Genomic DNA, 18,913 nt, shown 5'->3' on the forward strand with positions numbered 1-18,913 from the left:
CGGGAGTCCCTGTCCCACACCGCTGTCGCCAGGTGCGGGATCTGGACCCCTCATTTCAACGTTAGTCTAAGTAAGGACACCGTCTGAGATAGCCCTGCTCACCCGCTTAGTAGCTTGACACGAGCAGCCAGGCTTATCTCTAAGGCACAAGTGTACAGTATGTGCAACCACATTCAGAGCAACCCAATGATCTCACCACAAATAGACTCCACACGAGTTTTTATAAAACTAGTATAATCTTCATATAAGAAGATATACAATATGACCACACTATACAAAATCAACATATAATACAGGGTACTATTCCTTCCGGTGGATTGGTAGGTTCTAATCCCAATCACCACTTCTAACCAACAGTTAAGCTTACTTCTAACAATGTCCAAAAGGTTAGGCAGGTCGTATTGCTAGAATCACACACCTTGCAAAAGAAAAGAAATAATGCAATGCGTAACAATATACTCCTGTACTGTGCAATAGAGAAACAATGCCATATGTAGCGCCACAGTCATGTACTTTGCAATAGAAGGAATAATGCAATGCGTATCACTACCAGCATGCTCTGTGCAAGGAAGAATGAAAGCAATGCGTCACACTATAATCATGTACTGTGCAATGAAGAAATAATGCAATGCGCCACATTATAAACATGTACTGTGCGATGAAGAAATAATGCAATGCGCCATGTTACAATCATGTACTCTGCAAGGGAAAAATAATGCAGAGGGTAGCGTACTAAGCATGTAGTTCGTCAGGCACAAATAAGGTCAGGTGTCATAAAACAGTTCGATAGTTCATTAGCAGCAATAATGCAAAGTGTAATACGACAGTCTAGGTGCTCCGTTAACAGTTGCCCCAACATGGATCAATGTTGACACAAAAGTACTGCTTCTCACTCCGGCACCAATACTGCCCCTCCTTGCACCAGCACAGGCCTTGATCCAAGCCGAAACCACAGGCTCGCGCAGCTGACACAAGTGAGAGGCCAAGAGAGTGTCCCTCCGAGCCCACATCCCACCCCACGTGGTGATCCATGTAACCTGGGGGGGGGGGTAATCCCACTCTCTTCTCCTTCAGCGACTTGAGCCTCGATCCAGAACTCCATCAATGGGCACAGCGAGCTCGGGCCGGTGGCTCAGCTTCTCCTGGGCTGCCGTTCCAGGCCCTACTGTTTCACTCCGAGGGCCCAATGACCTGGCCCTCCATCTGTCAGTTTCAATGGACACCGAGACCCGCACTAAGCACTGTGGAGGCTTACTTCAATTTCGGTGCACACACCACCCAGGCGCTCCTCACCAGTACCTCTGGTTGCACCTCGACACGCACTCTGCCATCCGAGACTTGCTTCTTCTCTGGTGCAAACCATGACCCGGCACTCTTTCCCAATGCCTCCACTTGCACCTCGACAAGCACCCTGCACGTCTGAGTCTCACCTCTTTTCCCGGTGCACACAATGACCACATGCTCTTCATCAATGCCTTGGCTGCACCTCTACAAGCACCCTGTATGTCCGAGTCTCACATCTTCTCCTGGTGCACACGATGACCAGGCGCTCTTCACCAACACCTTGGCTTGCACCACAACACACATTCTGCACATTCGAGACTCAGTTTACTCCTGTGTCTCCACGATCAGGAGGCACAACTTCAGAGGGTCTCAAGATGCAAAAGCACGCACACACCGTGTTGCTTGGGACTTCACCAGAAACCTTTATGGTCCTGTGTCTCCAAACAGGGAGCCAGCTCACCTTGGGTCCTTGGGGTTCAGGACACAGCACAAAGCACAGTCCTGTTCATGACAGGGGACACACCACCCACTGCAATGTCCCTTCAGTCTCTTCGTTAGTAAAAACTACAGACTGCAGGCCAGCCCCAGAATCCGAAGCAAGGGTCAGTCCTATCCAGCAGTCTCTTCAGCAACGTCTTCCATGGCAGAGGTTCTTCTTTATTTCAGTTATGGACTAGATTATTTTTTTCACGTTTTTCCCGGTAGTTTGGTAAACTCTAAGACAAGTTTACATTTATGCCCCCATTAGATTTGGCAACGGCACGATTATATAACCGCATACTGCAATTGTCTATTAACGTGCAAACCCTCTGCACGCTACCAGCTAGCAACTATTAAGGTACATTCCCTTTCTTCTATACTATTTACAATAGTCTTGTTTGGGCGTTCATGCTCAGGACTTAAGTGACACATTGGCATTTATTTTTACAGACTTGTAGTCTGGACGAGTTATTCCTTAAAGTTAAATGGTATCCTCAGATTGTCATCGGTGACTCCTAGAAACTGACGAAGGTATGCAATTTCTCGTTAACTCTAAGTACATGGTAGGGAACAGGGTTCACCTTATAATCTTGATTTTTCATCTAAATCCCGTTACTGTTTTTGTTTACGCAGTTGGTTCCTGAAAGATTCTCCTCCCCTCTTTTATTGGATTATTGTGGGTACCTTCAAGTAACTTACCAGTATTAGGAGGATCATAACGATTCAGGTGATTTAAATATTATTAACACGTCATTGTGTACAATTTTCAGTAATATTCCTACGACAACAGCACCTTTTATGTCCATTTTAATCCCTAGATTTACAGCCCACAGGCTCCTAGATTAACCTAGGGTTTTACTTGAGAGTATAGGACATCGTCTCTCAGCGACATAGCACCACATAGGTATGTGACGTCATGATGATCGTAATGGGTTGATATTAGAGGTAGATTAATAGTGCTCAGTTGTGCATTATGTACAGGGTCATTTATTCATTTATTTTCAAAGTTACCTCTGATTGTATTGTACTTTTTCGTATGTTTCAGATGTTTATGTTTTTATAGCAATGTATTAAAAGTAGGCGCACATTGATAAAAACTTGGTAGACACATCTATTCACATTGTTGGTATGTTTAAATAACATTGTACCATCACATGTACTGATGAATGATATGTTCTCCGCATTTACCTTGTGTTCCATTCTATGTACTACTACAGATAGATGCACAATTGCATGAATTTATGAATACCGGGTTACCCCCCTGTTCCCCCTGAAGTGTCTGTGAACTACCATTAGATTGTTAACTTCTGTTATATTATTCTGCACCTTAACCTTACATTGATCGATTGTTTGTATATATTTTAGGATTTTCCCCTGATGAAGGGTACCTCCTGGTCCCGAAATGCATTGGGCACCATGTCGTGTGAAAAGTGAATCAACAATTTTATGAGTGATTAATAATCCTGTTTCCACATCCGACCAAGAGACGAGTCAGAAAAACATATGGTCTTCAACTTATGAACTGTGAAAAGACCAATTTTCATTTATTGTTTGTACAAAAAGATATTTTGAAAGAATATAAGATATGTCATACAGATATGCTAGAATAAAACACTAAATGTGTATGTGAACATTTGTGTACAGTACTGATTACTAGTAATATGTTGTTGTAGCATTGGGAAAGGGTTTCTTTTCCCCACAGGAACAGTGCACTCTACAAGCAGGTTTCCCTGCTTGCCTTCATGAATATAGCCCCAGTTTGTGTCAGCCAAACACAAATCTGTAGAGTAGCACCTTTGGATTAAATTCAGATTACATTGTGGTTATATTTATGAGTGCTCCTCAATTCTCACTCTTTAGAGGTTCTTCTTGACCATGAAAGAGGTCAAAGCCTTTGCATACTCAACCAGTCCATTTCGCCATTCAAAACTACACCAAATTCTAGAAGTTTCAGTTCTCTTAGCTATACCCCTTCATGTCTTTGAGTTCTTTGTGCTCAGGGGTCCCTAACCCCTGCCTAAATCAGTTCTGCGTGTCTCACTCCCAGTGTCACCTTTCTTCCCTCTGATACTGGGGGTCCGGATCCTTATTTACTCAGCAGGAGATGGGCCAATTGGTTTGTTGCACTAGCCCAGGCCTTTTCACCTCCCGGGCTTCTCCTCCCCCTACTCTCCTGATGCAGGGCAGCCTAGTGCCATCTCAACCCCTCCCTGGGTCAAGACCTCTCCCACCTCCTCTCCCCTCTCAGATCCAGACAGTCAATCCACATTCAGCAGACACCAAATGCAAATGTAAATCCGTATTTGTAAAGCGCGATCTACTCAACCTTTGGGGTCTCAAGCCACTGGGGGCCGTTGTGGAAATTAAGTAAGCTATTGCCCAGAGTCTAACAGTGCTGAGCTGAGCTGCCACTGGAGCCGGGGATCAAACCGTGAACCCTATGCTCCGAATGCAGCTGCCCTGGCAGCTGCACCACACCCCTTCACAACACACAGAACTGCTTAAAGCACAAAACTAGTTGTTTCTGAACACTCAGTGACAAAACCACTTTCACAGAAAGATGTGTTAGGACAATGTGAGTTCATACATACTAAACTTCTCCTTTCCATTTTAAACTTATAGGAAACTAGGCTAACAAACACAACAACCAGCCTCCCCCATTCTGTTCTATAGGCAGGGTGGCCTTTTTGCAGTGAAAAATGAAATGGAGTGTTTTTCACTGTCAGGACATAACACACACCTGCCTTTTACTTACACTGCACCCTACCCAGGGGTTACCCGGGACCTACCACAGGGGTGCCCAGTGTGTATGAAAAAGGGAAAGTAAGGCCTGACAAGTGGTTGCATTTGTCAGGACAACATCCTAACTTAGCAAACAGCGAGAATGCCCTACACTGCAGGCCTGAATTCCCTTCTTTGCGCACCTTTGGATTACTAGCCCTGGCACACACAGTGCATATCACTAGGAACTTTTCTAGTAAGGCAAACATACCAATCAAGGCCAACCAATTGGCATTACACTTTACATGGGGAACACTTGTACTTTGACACTGATCAGCAGTGACAAAGTACCCAAAGCATCTAAAACAAAGGAGATAGAGGCAAAAAGTCAGGGGTAATGACGCCAAGATATGCCAGGTTTAACAATGATTTTGCAACTCCATTGTTGAATTCACTTGATATGACCTCCCCCTCAGCCCCAAGTCAGAAATACATGGTCAGGCAGGCCCTGCGAGGATCCAGTCCTGAAGCAACTGATTGACAGATCAGAATTGAGGGGGATAGCTAACACTTAGACAAGTGCACAAACAGAAAAACCCAGATCAATCCCACAGATAGGCAGCAGCAATATCACAACAGTCTCAAGAGATTAGCCCCAATTAAACACGTTTAACCAGAGGGGCTCACTGTTCCAAAAACACCATGAAGTCAGATGGCACACTAAGGGGACCATTGCGATGCTGGACGGAAGCCCATCCGCACTGCTGGCGGTGGCGGAAAGCGTCTTTTTATCCACCCCTGATGCAGATATTGGGACCACCATATTACAATGGGCCATTGTCCGGTTTTTCTGGCTCCGCACGTTTTCTCAGTACGCAAGGGTGGCACATGGAGCCTATAGAGCAAGAATGGCGTGCAGAATTACGTTCCGTCCACCAACCAGATTTTGTTGCAACAAACAGCCATCCCACCGTGGCATAAAAACCACCACATCGCGGATGGCGGAAGCAAAACTCCGGAAAGTAAAAGCCAACCCAGAGCACATCCAGACTAGCTGGTCTGCCATGGATCCTGCTCTACAGGCCTTTCCGCTGCTTTACCTGATGCACCGCCGGCAGATAAGACGCTGCCACGCTCTACAGCAGAGGTATGTGAGAAACACCTCCATGCATGCAACACCTGTACAACTACAACTCCCAGCAAGCTTGCTGGCCTGGACGGCCCTACGATGTATGTGGCAACTTGCAACTGCAATGAGCGAGGCCCACCCAATTTACATGAGTGACACCCTCAGGGCTCCTGAATGCAAGTGGGGCCAATGTCCTGCCCCGCAGATGCAGAGCGTGCACCCCGCGACATTCAAATATGTAATCCACTGGCCGCTTCCATTGGCAGATGGTGCATTTACATAGGCGGTGCCACACCGTGTTGGCCTGGAGGTACCATCCGCAATCATGCATCACTCATTTGGGGCCATTGCGTGTTTACGTTGTGGATGCCAGCTACGGCACCTGTAAAAACGTCATGCATATGGATTGTCGCTGTGCGAATTCTTTCACCCATCCCAAAACATCAGCCTAAAGTGATTTGTACACCCAGTGAAGGTATCATAGCATGTGACCTTGAATTCAAGTCTGCACACACATGGCTTGTCCAAGAAAAGGAGAGTGAAATGACATTCTTTGTCATGCCTCGTGCCCAGCATGGCCTTCAATGAGTCAAGGAGTCAAAAAGACCAAAGGCCTCTCTCACTGTACCAATGTTGTGTAATGAAACTTCAACCCTGTTAACACTGCATGTATATCTCTTGCTATGTACTTAGCGAATCCTTGGCCATGGACGGTCGTCTGAAGGGCCAGTGATGTAGGGTGCAATTCAGACAAACTGGTAATCCCTAGCACTACCAACACACCATCTGGTGTGGCAGGCACTGTGCCAAGCTGCCAGTGCCTGAAAATGTTTCACACACGTCATAGGAGTGCACATGTCCAACAAAATATCACTGCCTAGACAATATCATCTGTCATTCACAGCCATGTATACACAATCCATGTGTTTATGTACCTCATGAAGGTAAACATGGCAATGTTTGTCACACAAAATCACCACACAGTCATGGTGTACTGACCCCACCATGTCCACATGTGTCTGCCCACCATGCTGAATAGACATGTCTCATTATCCATCTGACACTCACTGCCCTCATTCCGTAATGTAGTCGTGCATTGTCGGACTGAAGTCTGAGGTCTTGCAGTGGCAGCAGCTACATGCAAATCTGCCAAGATGCTGTGAAATAGAAGTGCTGTGGCATAGAACCACAGGGCAGCTCAACCTTGATGTAGCAGCATACTATATGCCATACACATCGAGCCACTATGGATGTTGAAGTAGTGAGTATGTTGAGTGAGTGAAGAAAAGAAACGTCTGTATGCATGTCACTTGTGCATGTCATGTGTCCAAGAGTAAATGCAATGTTGTACTTGTGTGAGTCTCCACTTAATCTGTGTACCACATCTCTCATCTTTGACTCATCTTATGCTTGTGTACCCTGACAGGATACGTAGGACGAGACCACCTATCTTTCGACCTGTCCCACAACTGGAGACGATGGAGGACATCGACATCATCAGGACATATAGTTTGGATCGCCTCACACTGCTAGAGCTATGTGCTCATCTAGAGCCACATTTGAAGCCAAACCAAGTAAATCCTTCTGCATTTACTGTCACAGTGAAAGTGATGGCTGCACTGCATTTCCACTGAATCTTTCCAGTACACTGTATCCTGTGCCGGTGGGATGTCACAACCCATGGTCCGCATGGTGTTGCGTGACATCCTGTCAGCATTGATGCTGTTGAAGGACAGCTATGTCCATTTTCCCAGGCACGATGAATTGGCACCTGTGAAGGGGGATTTTTTTGATCTGGGAGGCATCCCAAATGTGGTGGGCGCTATTGATGGAACCCACACTGTCCTCGTTCCACCACAGGCACGTGAACACATACATCGTAACTGCAAACACCACGACTTCATCAATGTGCAAGTAGTATGCCAGGCGGATCCGATTATCTCACACGTCTGTGCAAAGTTTCCAAGTTCTGCACATGACTACTACATCTTGGGGAACAGCAGCGTACTACAAGTGATGACTATCTGCACCCTGAGTGGGCTTGCTTGTTGGTGAGTGGGCTGTGTCAATGACTGTGATGTATGTATGACCGGCTGCTCTCCTCACATATTCTGATTGCAAAGTTTGTCTGTGTTCCTCACAACTTGGTGACTCAGGGTATCCCAATTGTCCGTGGTTGATGAGCCCACTGAGGAATCCAACCACACCCAGGGAAGTACACTACAACGATGCCCATGGGAGGACACGTTGTGTGGGAGAGCACACTTTTGGACTGCTTAAGTCTAGATTTAGGTTTCTAGACAAGAGTGGTGGTGCACTACTCTACTCTCCACAGAAGGTGTGCCAGATTGTAGTCGCCTGCTGCATGCTACACAACCTGGCCTTGCGCAAGACGATCCTCCTGATTCTCGACGATGATGACCAGCAGCAGCCCCCTGCTCCAAGCTCACACCTTCCCAGCAACAATGACAGTGGTGAAGAAGTAGGCCTTGACGTGTGTTAACATCTCATCGCCAACTACTTCAGTTGTGTGTTAGTTAACAATGAGCAACTATGGCTGTGTCTGTGTGCTATGCTGTTTTCTCCCAAACTTTGAGGATTGTTGCAGGGATTCTGTCCACACACAGAACTATGCGCAGGATTAGAGGACTTGTGCAGGCTGGGACCGAGTCATCCTACCACCTGAGCACCCTGAAGCACTGGACCCAATAGCCACAGTGCCTCACAAGCTCTCTTGCACACTGTCAGTGATACAAGCGCACAGACACCCCAGGACACAACACTCTCAGATCTCTTAGGAGTAGCATTAACAAGACACACCCTGTCACCCTGACTCTCATACATGTCCACAATGGGTTCATTTGAAGACAAAAAACAGTTCAAAGTTTTTATTTTAACTACTGTGTAAGAACATGCAGGATACGTCACAAAAGTATGTGAGAAATGTATTTTGCACAAAACCATTTAGCTGAGCAAAATGTCCACATATCAGTAAATATGATGGCATATCAATAAGCCCCCTGGATGAAGACCAACAAACCCATCCCCCCTCCCCTGCTGGAACAACCTGAATCAAATGTCTCTAAACTATGGGCTTTATCAGCAGAACCCACTCCTCAGCCCATATATGGTGAAATGTACATCACATGTACTGTGTCGCTCTTCTCCCCTCGGATGGCCCCTCCCCACGTGTAATGCACCTAACCCGCTGCACCATGACATCTAAGAGGCACCCTTGGTCACTCACAGCTGCGATACTCAGTTGAGTCGTGGTGATAGGGCCTGACCTGAACAGAATGACAAGAGACATTGTTCCTCGACGACTGATAGAATGTGCAGCCAGTACTCCAGGAAGGCGGAGAGATCAAGCTCTGTGGACAGTTCCCATGTGACATACATAAACGAAGCTACTTGCAAAACTCCAAAGTCAGGGATTTTCGTGTTCATCAGCTGCATGATGGAAGCCGCGCTCATACTATGCGACAATGACCCAGACGGACATATGACTGCTTCCCCTTCCTCAGTTCTGTGGTACCAAGCGAAACAAACCGCAGAGGTCAGCAAAGTCAAAGCTAATGCCGACGTGGCCAAAGTCAGAGATGACTGACAATCTTTGTCGGAAGGAGTCGATAAATGTTAAGACAGTATTAAATTAGTTGCCAACAGTTCCAGATGCTGGTAAGTAGTTTTGGATCCAAGCAGGCACATGCAGCTTCCAAGGCAGCCAGTTCCGAAAAAAGGTTAAAATCAGCTTCAGCAAAAAGGACCGCCATCCAATCCAGTAGCATGAATGAACAGATGTGCTCCTCGCACCAAGGACAAAAGGAGCATTTCATGGCAAACTGGGAGTGGCTCGGTGTAGGCATGGCACAGGAGCCATTGTGCAAACGCACAAGTGCAACTGACATCCTGTCTGACACGTTGAAAGGCATCACATAAACGGCTATCCCCGAAATAGTCCTGGTCATGGGTCAACAAAGGACTCACCCACAGGTCATAATCCAGATCAGCAAGGATGTGTTTGAAAGGCAGACATCCATGGCCCATTGAAAGGGCATCCGGGACAGTAGAACACAGGTTGCAGGCAGGTGAAATAGGCACAATGGAAGATCAGCCTATAACTGATGCTGAGCACAGCCACTGGTATACTTCCAAAGACAAGCTGCATCCCTTCACGGTACAGTTGCAACTGACCGGGATTGGCCTGGAGCACAGGACAGGTTGCCATTGCGTGAGAGGAGACAAAGTCATATAAATTGTGCAACTTAACGTGTACAATTAAAACAGGAAAAAGAGGGAGAAAGGGGGGAGAAGCCTCTAGGATCATAAATTCAAAAATAATTTGTTCAAATTTCAAAAGACATTGTTATTTATTACATATTTCGAAAGGTTACAAAGAACAGTTACGCTCAAGACAGAATGTGGGTATACAAAAAACAAACATATCATAAATCAAACAAGTGGCTTGACAAAAAACATTACATGTGTAAAGAAACAACACAAACAGAAAATAATGTGTCCTTCAAAAATGATGGCCACAAAAAGCGTCGACGGCGTTTCGACCGCTGTGTTACTGTACGGTCATCATCAGGACATGAGTTTGCTTGAGCGTTACACAGCTGTACAATAAAAAATAAAAGGTCACATTAATTGATGTAGGCTTCTTCAAAGGAAAAGGCAGAAAAAATTACAGAATTTTTTTTTTTTTTTTTTACACCAAGTGCCGAGAGGACGGAAAGAGTTTGAAACATGAGAGGGGGAGAAAAGGCTACCACCACACCGATAGTGATTCCACCAACCAACAGTGGTAATCTATAGAACCACCTTTTTTTAATAAACAGTAGACCAACCAAACGATAATAGATGGCTGTCAAAATAGTTTCAGCTCTAAATAGAAACAAAGATTGAAATTAATCAGGTGTCTCAACTCAATTAGGCGAAATTGGATTAGAAAGCAAGAAATGGCAATTATCTTACTGCAAAAGACAAAATTCAAAAAGAACACACCGTGTCCAAGGATTGCAATTCAATCAATAATTGATGTCCATAATCCACCAAATAATACGCCCTACAAATCAGCTGAAAACAGAGAAATAAATTTGGTGTTTTTAATCACTAGCCAAGAATCAAAGGTGGGTACCAAAATCTAAACACACCAACATTATATAAAAATGAAAATGTCATACAAGGAGGGCATTAGAAAAATGACCTCCTACTAAAGAAAGGGTTTGTCTACGGAGTCAACCGACTTTTATTTAGACAATACCCACAAGCCAATAGTTGGCCCAAGCATGGTCACCCCCACGTGATTGCCAATTTCAAATGCGACATAGCGCACTGCCAGTCCAAGGGACCGAAGTCAGCACTGAAACGTGCACCCGATAACTTAAGAGCAGGCGCTACAAAGACAACATCTCCTAACGATAAAAAGAACATAACGCATGCAGCTTGTATCACGCAGTGTCAGAGACAGTAGATACTTCTCACTAGACCTATAATTTAATTAAAGTGGTCGGGCATAATGGGACATCACCACAATATATAAATGTGCTTACCGGGGGAATTTCTAGGCACACCACTACAGATCCGGGCCCGCCACGGAAGAGTGCTTGGCGTGTGACGCGTTTAGCAATCCTAAAAATAAAAAACGTTCCGGAACCGGAACCGTCAATGGTGTATTCAGACGCCATCTTGGAGTGGGATAGGTACATTACCGAAAAACTGGCCGCATTGTAAAAGCAATGGCATAACAAAGTATGCAACAAGCAAAATGCGGCGCCCTTTTGTAATTACTTTAACAATCAGGCTGGGATATCTGTCTATAAATGTAAAGGGCAGAATAACGCTATTTTAAACTAAAAATGTGCGCGATCAACCACCACCTTAATAGTGCCCAAAAACAAGGCATCCAGCTGGGCGGCTCGATGCACGCCAAGGGACAGCTGTAAAATGTCCGATTTAATGAAAAGAAGGGTAAAGAATGGCCAGAGAAAAGGAAAGTTCAAAGATTATCAGAAAAAACTACAAAAGGGAAAAGGCATTTTCCTTTAAACAGGTCTAGGTACAGAATGTAGGAAAAACATAAACATTCTCATGTACATAATTAGACATCATGTTGGATACTCAACAATCATGAAAGATATATAAGCAAATCTGCTTATATATCACATATGCACGTACATAAGCACAAAAATGGCTGCTATTAAACTGTAGTGGGTGGCAGCTTCCCCCTTTACATAAACGAATTTCACAGTGTATTTACAGAATGTACACTCATATTCAATATACAGAATCCAAAGTACAATATCAGCAATGCTGAAATCCCAACTATTATAACAGTATATCAACAACATAGGGTCTTGTAATCAATATAAAATCAAGAATACAGTATCCATGGTTGAAATACACGCACCAGAAATAACAGTCTATGGAATGATATTTAAACAATAGAAAGCCGAATGCACTATCGACTATCAAATCAGCTGGTTATGACAGAGTGGCACTCTTCCATAGAGTTGAAACCCAAGTTGATGCTATCACAACGAAGCATCCAACGACATTCGGTCTTGTTCAGAATGTTAGCGATACTTCCACCCCGAGCTGGTACTTGTGCCACTTCGATGACCTGCCAACACATATCGCCGGGGGCATGATTAAGCTCTAAATAATGAGTAACCAGGGGTGCATTTTCTGTTTGGCAACAGATTCTACTTTTGTGTTGTCCAAGTCGTGTTTTTATCTTTTGGGTCGTTTGACCGATGTAGATCAGGTCACATGGACACCAAATCGCGTACACAACATTAGATGTGTTGCAGTTAGAAAGGTTACGCAAATCATAATTAATGTTCCCGTGGACAAATTGTTTTGTTTTCATACGCGAACCACACATAAGGCAGCCGCCACATTTGTAGTGTCCCACAATCTTGTTTAAGCCCCACATAGATGTTAGATTCAGGCTTTCTGGCCGAGGTAGAGCTTCTCGGACCAAATGGTCACGAAGGTTCTTGCCTCTTTTGTAAGAAAACAATGGCAGCTCTTGTGTAATCCCTGTAGCTATGACCAAGGGCCAATGTTTCTTGATAATCATGGAGATTTGATTACTCCGGGTGCCGAATGTGGTCACACATGGTATCCGAGTCATCGGTTTCCTGGTTTTGGGGATCAACAGAAAATCGCAGTGGTTATACCACGCTCGTTTCATTGAGCTCTTAATCAATTTCCGTGGATAACCACGCTGTTGTAATTTCTTGGATAAGATCTCAGCCTCCCGAAAATAGTCATCTTTAAAAAAACTATTTCTTCGGATACTATTTTTACGTATCCAAAGAAATTGACTCACTCCCACAGAAAAACAAGTAAGCATTTCAACTGCTGTGCATTTACTAGGATGCTGAGGGATAAACTGTGCTGGGAGGTGATGTTGTGAAGCTACCATCCCCCTTCTGTCCATGTGGATGTTGTTGGCCTGTGTTAACTGGTATGCATCTTGTAACGTGTTGCCTAGTACAGTGCTTTTTTTGTACTGCCATCGTGTGTCAAATCGCTGTCTTTTTCTTGTGTCATTCCAGGTTCCTCTACTCTCTTAATGGATTGTCGCAATCACGTCTCATGATACATTGCAATGTGAGTTAATATGCTACTTAGTATGAAAAAAATTCCTCTTGACACAAAGGCATACAGGTGTGATTTGTGTTTATTTGTAAATGAGTGACTGGTGAGGGTTGGAGTTGAAAGTGATGGTACAAGGATAGTTCAGGTAGAACACACATTGGTGGGATTCCGCAGTCCAGCAATACACTCTTATCCTTGTGGCAATGTGGGATTGGATTTACAACAAAGATAATGTTCAGTGTGACACTGGTGACATCAACGGTGGCTCCGAAAACTGGTATGGCACGATGCTTGCCACGTGATCCTTCCTGAGACTTTTTTGACACTCCCTATGTCGTTTGGCCTGGGGGGACCTGGTGCATGCTCAGAGGTGTCTGAGGATTTGCTGTGATGTGACTCACCCCTTCCTGTGGCCGCTGCTGAGGTGTTGTGATTGTCATCTGGTTGGCCAAGGTGGGTGGTGGGCAGCTACTTGTGCTGCATACATGTCCCTCAGAACACCCACAAGCTATCCCATGTACTCCACTAGTTGTCCCAAACGTGTGTTCATGGACCTCTGCAGCAGGAGGAGTTCATGCAGTTCGTCAAGGACCTGGCCCATGTGTCCCTGGTTCTGCTGGTAGGCCCCAAGGACAGTTTGCATGGTGGCCTGGGCCTCAGTCTCATTATCCTCCTGTGACTGTACCCAGTTGGCCTCCCACCTGCCCTGCTCCCACAGACCTGTGGAAGCACCAGGCGCTGCCACCGCACACTGTCCCCAGCATCGCAAAGCTGCCTGGTGGTATTGGCTACAACTGGCAGAGGGACAGTGTTGAAGGCAGCAGTGGTGATGGGGGAGGTGGCTGCCACACAGGTCGATGCTGCAGGGGGCAGCTGTTGTGGGAGTGGTGGTGGTGGGGACAATGAGGGTCAGGGACTGAGCTTGCCTTGGCACGCCAGAGGGGCCAGGTAGGTCCTCCTCATCCGTGAAAACCAGGGAGTCTGCATCCGAGAGTTCAGCTTCTTGGGTGGGAGACTGGCTGGGCTCATCCATGGCACTGGCGCCTGCTTTTGCTGGTGAGTCCCCTGTTGAACAGAGGTTGGATTGTCAGCATGTTCAGTACACGCCACAACTTTGATGTTCATGTTTGGCACATTTTGATTGAGACAACATAACTTTTCATCTTGGTATCACTTGTCATTCACAAAAGTATGTCAGTAGTGTGAAATGATGAGGTAAATACATTGCTTGTTAGCAATGTAACATGGCTGTAGCAATAATTTCATATATACAGATATTGTATTTCCAAGTACTGGTACCAACTTGTTGCTCATCCACCTCTGTTCATGCTAGGATATTTGTTAGGGGTGGGTGGAGGGCCCCGCTCCACCCGCGGAGTCTGCGAAGATTTGCCTACTCCGCGTTCTACGAAGAACGTGGAGTAGGCAAATCCCCGCACACTCAGCAGCTCCACTATGCCGCCCGCCTCCAACCCCTATTAAGATATAAGTTAAAAGTAATTTAAAAAAAGTAAAAAAACTCTCATCTGTTTACTGTGGTGTCCCCGGGCTGCCCTCCTCCTCTTTTTCACCATACGGGTAATGCTTGATAGAAGTGAGCATGCGCAGGCGCTTAAATGCGCACTTCCATCAAGCAGTACTCGTTTGGCACGAGGATGAGGAGGAGGGCTGCCCGGGAATGTCACAGTAACCAGGTAAGTCTTGTTAACTTTTTTGAAAATACTTTTAACTTATATCATTGAAGGGGGGTGGAGGCGGGCGGCGTAGCGGAACTCCACGGAGTTCCACAGATTTTGTTTCCAACTCTGTTGCCCTCCCTGTAGTCCCCCTATGCACACTACACCCAGGGTTAATATTTGCGACTTTTCTATGATAGTTTGTCTACTAAACCACAACTTCCTGATTTCTGTTGTCCTTCTTTTACTGTCCTTGTGTGGTTTGTGATGTTTGACTTAGTCTACATGCATGTGTTGTGTTGATGTGAGCTTTTATGCTTTGGGATGATGAATCGATTTTGTCCACTGCGTACTTGTGTTTTGCTTAGCAGTTACAAGTGACTACATCAATGACACTGTGATTCATGTGAACTCTCAATGGTATTATCTGTGTGTGCACTGGCTGCAATTAATGCAGCTTGATGGAGTTGGCTCACAAGTGCGGTATTTGGTGGTCAGATGGCTCTGTGCTGTTTAGGAGGGAAGACAGAGGGCCTTGTGGGAGTTGTGGTCTTGCTGTCAGGTCCCAAAAAACCCCTTCCCAGAAAGATGGCTACCTACCTGTTAAGTCAAGCAGAGAACGGTGATGGCTGCCACATGGCTGTGGGGTGGGGAGGGTGCTCCATGCTGTTTGGGAAGGAGGCCAAGTTGCATAAGCTAAGTCTGTGTGGGGAAATGCTAGCCTTGTGAGACATTCATATCGAAAGGGTGCATTTGACAAGAGTTTGATTTGGTCTGGCAATTGAGGCTCACTTTTTGTGCACATCAGTACATTACAGTTGGATATGATCATTTTGTTTGTACTTACCAGCATCCACTCCCCCCTCGATTTCTGTGAGACTCTCGGGATGCAGTATGGCAAGCACCTTCTCCTCCTATTCAGTGAAGGTTAGTGGTGGAATGGGAGGTCCGCCACCAGTTCTTTGGGCTGCCTCGTGGGTCGTCTGGGCCCGATGCTTGACCTGGGCCTTGAGATCGACCCCCTGCCTTTTGATGTCATGCAGTGTGCATAGGGTGGTCCCTAAAGCATTGACTTTGTTGTAGATCCTTATCCACATCTGGTTTTTGTGCTCAAGTGGGTTCTGTTGGACCAGGTTCCTATACAAATGTGGTTCTACCCTTATTATCTCGTCTACCATCACTTTCAACTCTGTGTCTGTGAATTTGGGCATTTTCTGTTTGGCCATTGTGTAAAGGTAAGAGAAGTGCAGGGTGCAAGGGGTGGAGGAGGTATGTGAAGTGTGCAGGTTTGTGGGTGGGAAGTGGTGTTGTGTGGAGATGGGTATATGTGATGTTGTGCTGTGTGCGAAAATGGTGTCCTATCTCTCTGTGTCAACTTCTGGTGTGCAAAGGATGCTGGTCCAGGAAGGGGTTCGTTTTATGCTGTGGTATGTGATGTCTTCCAGGTGTTTCTTCCATGCTGGGCATTACTTACATTGCCAATTGACATCTGGAATGTATCATTGTGGTGTGTGTGTTGTGATTGTGGGCAGCATAGAGTGCAGGCACACTTAATTCATCGCTGTTCAGTTGTTACTACTGCCATTCATTTGGTCTATGCGCAAGCAAGGGAATCGGATTGCAATGCTCCATCTGCCAACTCCGCAGTTTCATCGTAATTGGCCGGCGGTCATTCCCTGGCAGGAGCGGCCTTTTCAGTCCCTTGAACTGCTTTCCCCATCTGCCGCGGTCGGATTTGCAACTTTTCCGAGCTTGGTGGACGGTCATTTGTGAGTTCTGTCTGCCGTGGTAGGATTTTCCGTGCATTGCATCGTAATTTGTCCGATAGAGATGCAGTGGAAAGTGCGAGTGGATTTTTGCCACGGGCACAGCGGATGGAAGCCTTTTCCGTCCGGCATCGTAATTGGCCCCTAAGTTAGGAATACACCGCCAGTCAGAACAAAGCCTGCACACTACACGCAGTGATCATTGCCTCCCTGCTCCCCATGCCGGACAACTGGACACGTGCATACCGGACCTGCCTTGCGTCCACACAAGGTCTAGACCCACCTACTCCTCTCATGTCAAATGACCAGATTTATGGTTTCATAACTAGGCCCAGATTTCAATCTCCCAAGAAATGTATAAATCATGTTATGATGCTTCATATAATTTATAAAATGACAGCCAAAACCAATGTGCTTTGAGAAAGTCTTCAGACTCTGACTCTGTTGTCTACACTGCGTATAATTAAATCAACTGTTCCTGTTTTGTCGAATGCTTCTTGTCTTTCCTTTTTCAAATTAACTTCATATTCGAACATCAGTTATTGAGCGAAAAGTTAGAGATAGAGAGTTCTGTTATTTTGCCCCAGTGACAGTAGCTGAGCAACCTCCTCTCTATATAGTAGGGAATTTGGGAGGGATAATAGGAAAAGAGTAGGAGAATCTAAATGATCTGGACAGGGAATATAATTTTAACAGTTTGTGGAGGATGTGAGGACTCAGCATTCAGAACGCTCTATGTATATGGGACAGGATTTTGCACTGAAATATTTTTCCTACCGACAGCCAATGCAGGTCATTGTGTTTGGATAAAAGAGAACATTGTCTTGGCACATTGAGTGACAGTCTGGCTGCCGAATTGTGAACCTGGTGCAGTTTATTGTCGTGTTATTTTCGAAGTCTAAAATATAAGCCATAAGATCAGTCCAGCAGAGAGGTTATTATGGCATGTATTACCATTTTCCTGGCCCTAGGGGGAAGGAAATCAAGTATCTTTAAATGTGGTTCAGTAGCCTGAAACAAGTAGATGTAACTGTAAGAAGTTGCTGTTTATAAGAGAGCTGGCTAATCAAATGTATGACCTATAATTCTGACTGCCTCTACAGGGAAGGGGGACAGGTGCACTTCTGGTAGCCACCAATGATGGTTCAAGAGTTGTTTGCTTTTACTAATTGACATTAACTCAGTTTTATATGCATTAAGTTTTAAATGTTTTTCATGCATTCACGAGGCAACTTACAAGAATCACTGCCTACACATTTGTTGGCCAGAGAAGGTGTCATTGGTCAATGAATCAATCAATTGTGTATCATCTGTGTAAGACACAGCATCAAATCCAAAACCTTAGACCATGGCTGACAAAGGTGTCATATAGCTATCAGAGAGAGTGAGGATCAAAACTGACCCCTGTGTCACTCCACAATCCAGAACAATTGGGACTAGGAAAAAGGGGGACAATGCACTGATTGGAATATATTTGTGAAGAAGGTTGGGATCCAAGCTAGGGTAGAACCTTTGACACATATTTGTCAAAATCTCTGAATGAGGTTGAGATGAAAAATGGTGTCAAAGCTGCCCATTCATCTAACAAGTTCAGGTCAGTGATGTCACCCCTGTCAAGGTTTTGTTTAACATGTTTTGAAGAAGAATGGATTCAATCCTATACACAGCATGGAAGCCAATTTATGACTGGTCTAGTAAATTATTTGCCTCAAGATATGGAGATTGCCTAACATGTATTTCCGGTATCTTTATGGTTGTAGGAAGTAATGAGGTGGCCTTTAGTTCACTGGATTGTTAGGGTCAGCGTAGTTCTTCTTGAGGATTGGGTTGACGTTGAATGGAAGGGTTCGGAATTGTACAAAGAATGGGAGGGATTGTACAATTATGCAAGACCCTATATTTTGGATTGATGGGGGGCAGGAATCTGCTGGAAAGCTGGATTTGCATTTGCACATAAGAGTCTTCATTTCCAGGGGTGAAATTGGTGCAAATTCTTTAGGGCAAGCGTTCTAAATGTCACAGACCTTTAAAATATCCTACTACTGGATCACGTACCACGTGTGAGTGGGGCAGTTCCTGGTTCATTGAAGCAGGTTGAGTCATTGACTTCCATATAGAGAATAGTTAATTTGAGGAATGTTTGGCTGACTGAATCTTGCGTCGGTTAAACAAAGCTCCACACCCCACGGTACCGTACCCTGGGCAGGGGCTGACCCACAGCGCTCTGGCCGGTGACCGCTCACTGC

Source organism: Lissotriton helveticus, chromosome 1_1 (genome assembly GCF_964261635.1).
Source record: "Lissotriton helveticus chromosome 1_1, aLisHel1.1, whole genome shotgun sequence".
Lineage (NCBI taxonomy): Eukaryota > Metazoa > Chordata > Amphibia > Caudata > Salamandridae > Lissotriton > Lissotriton helveticus.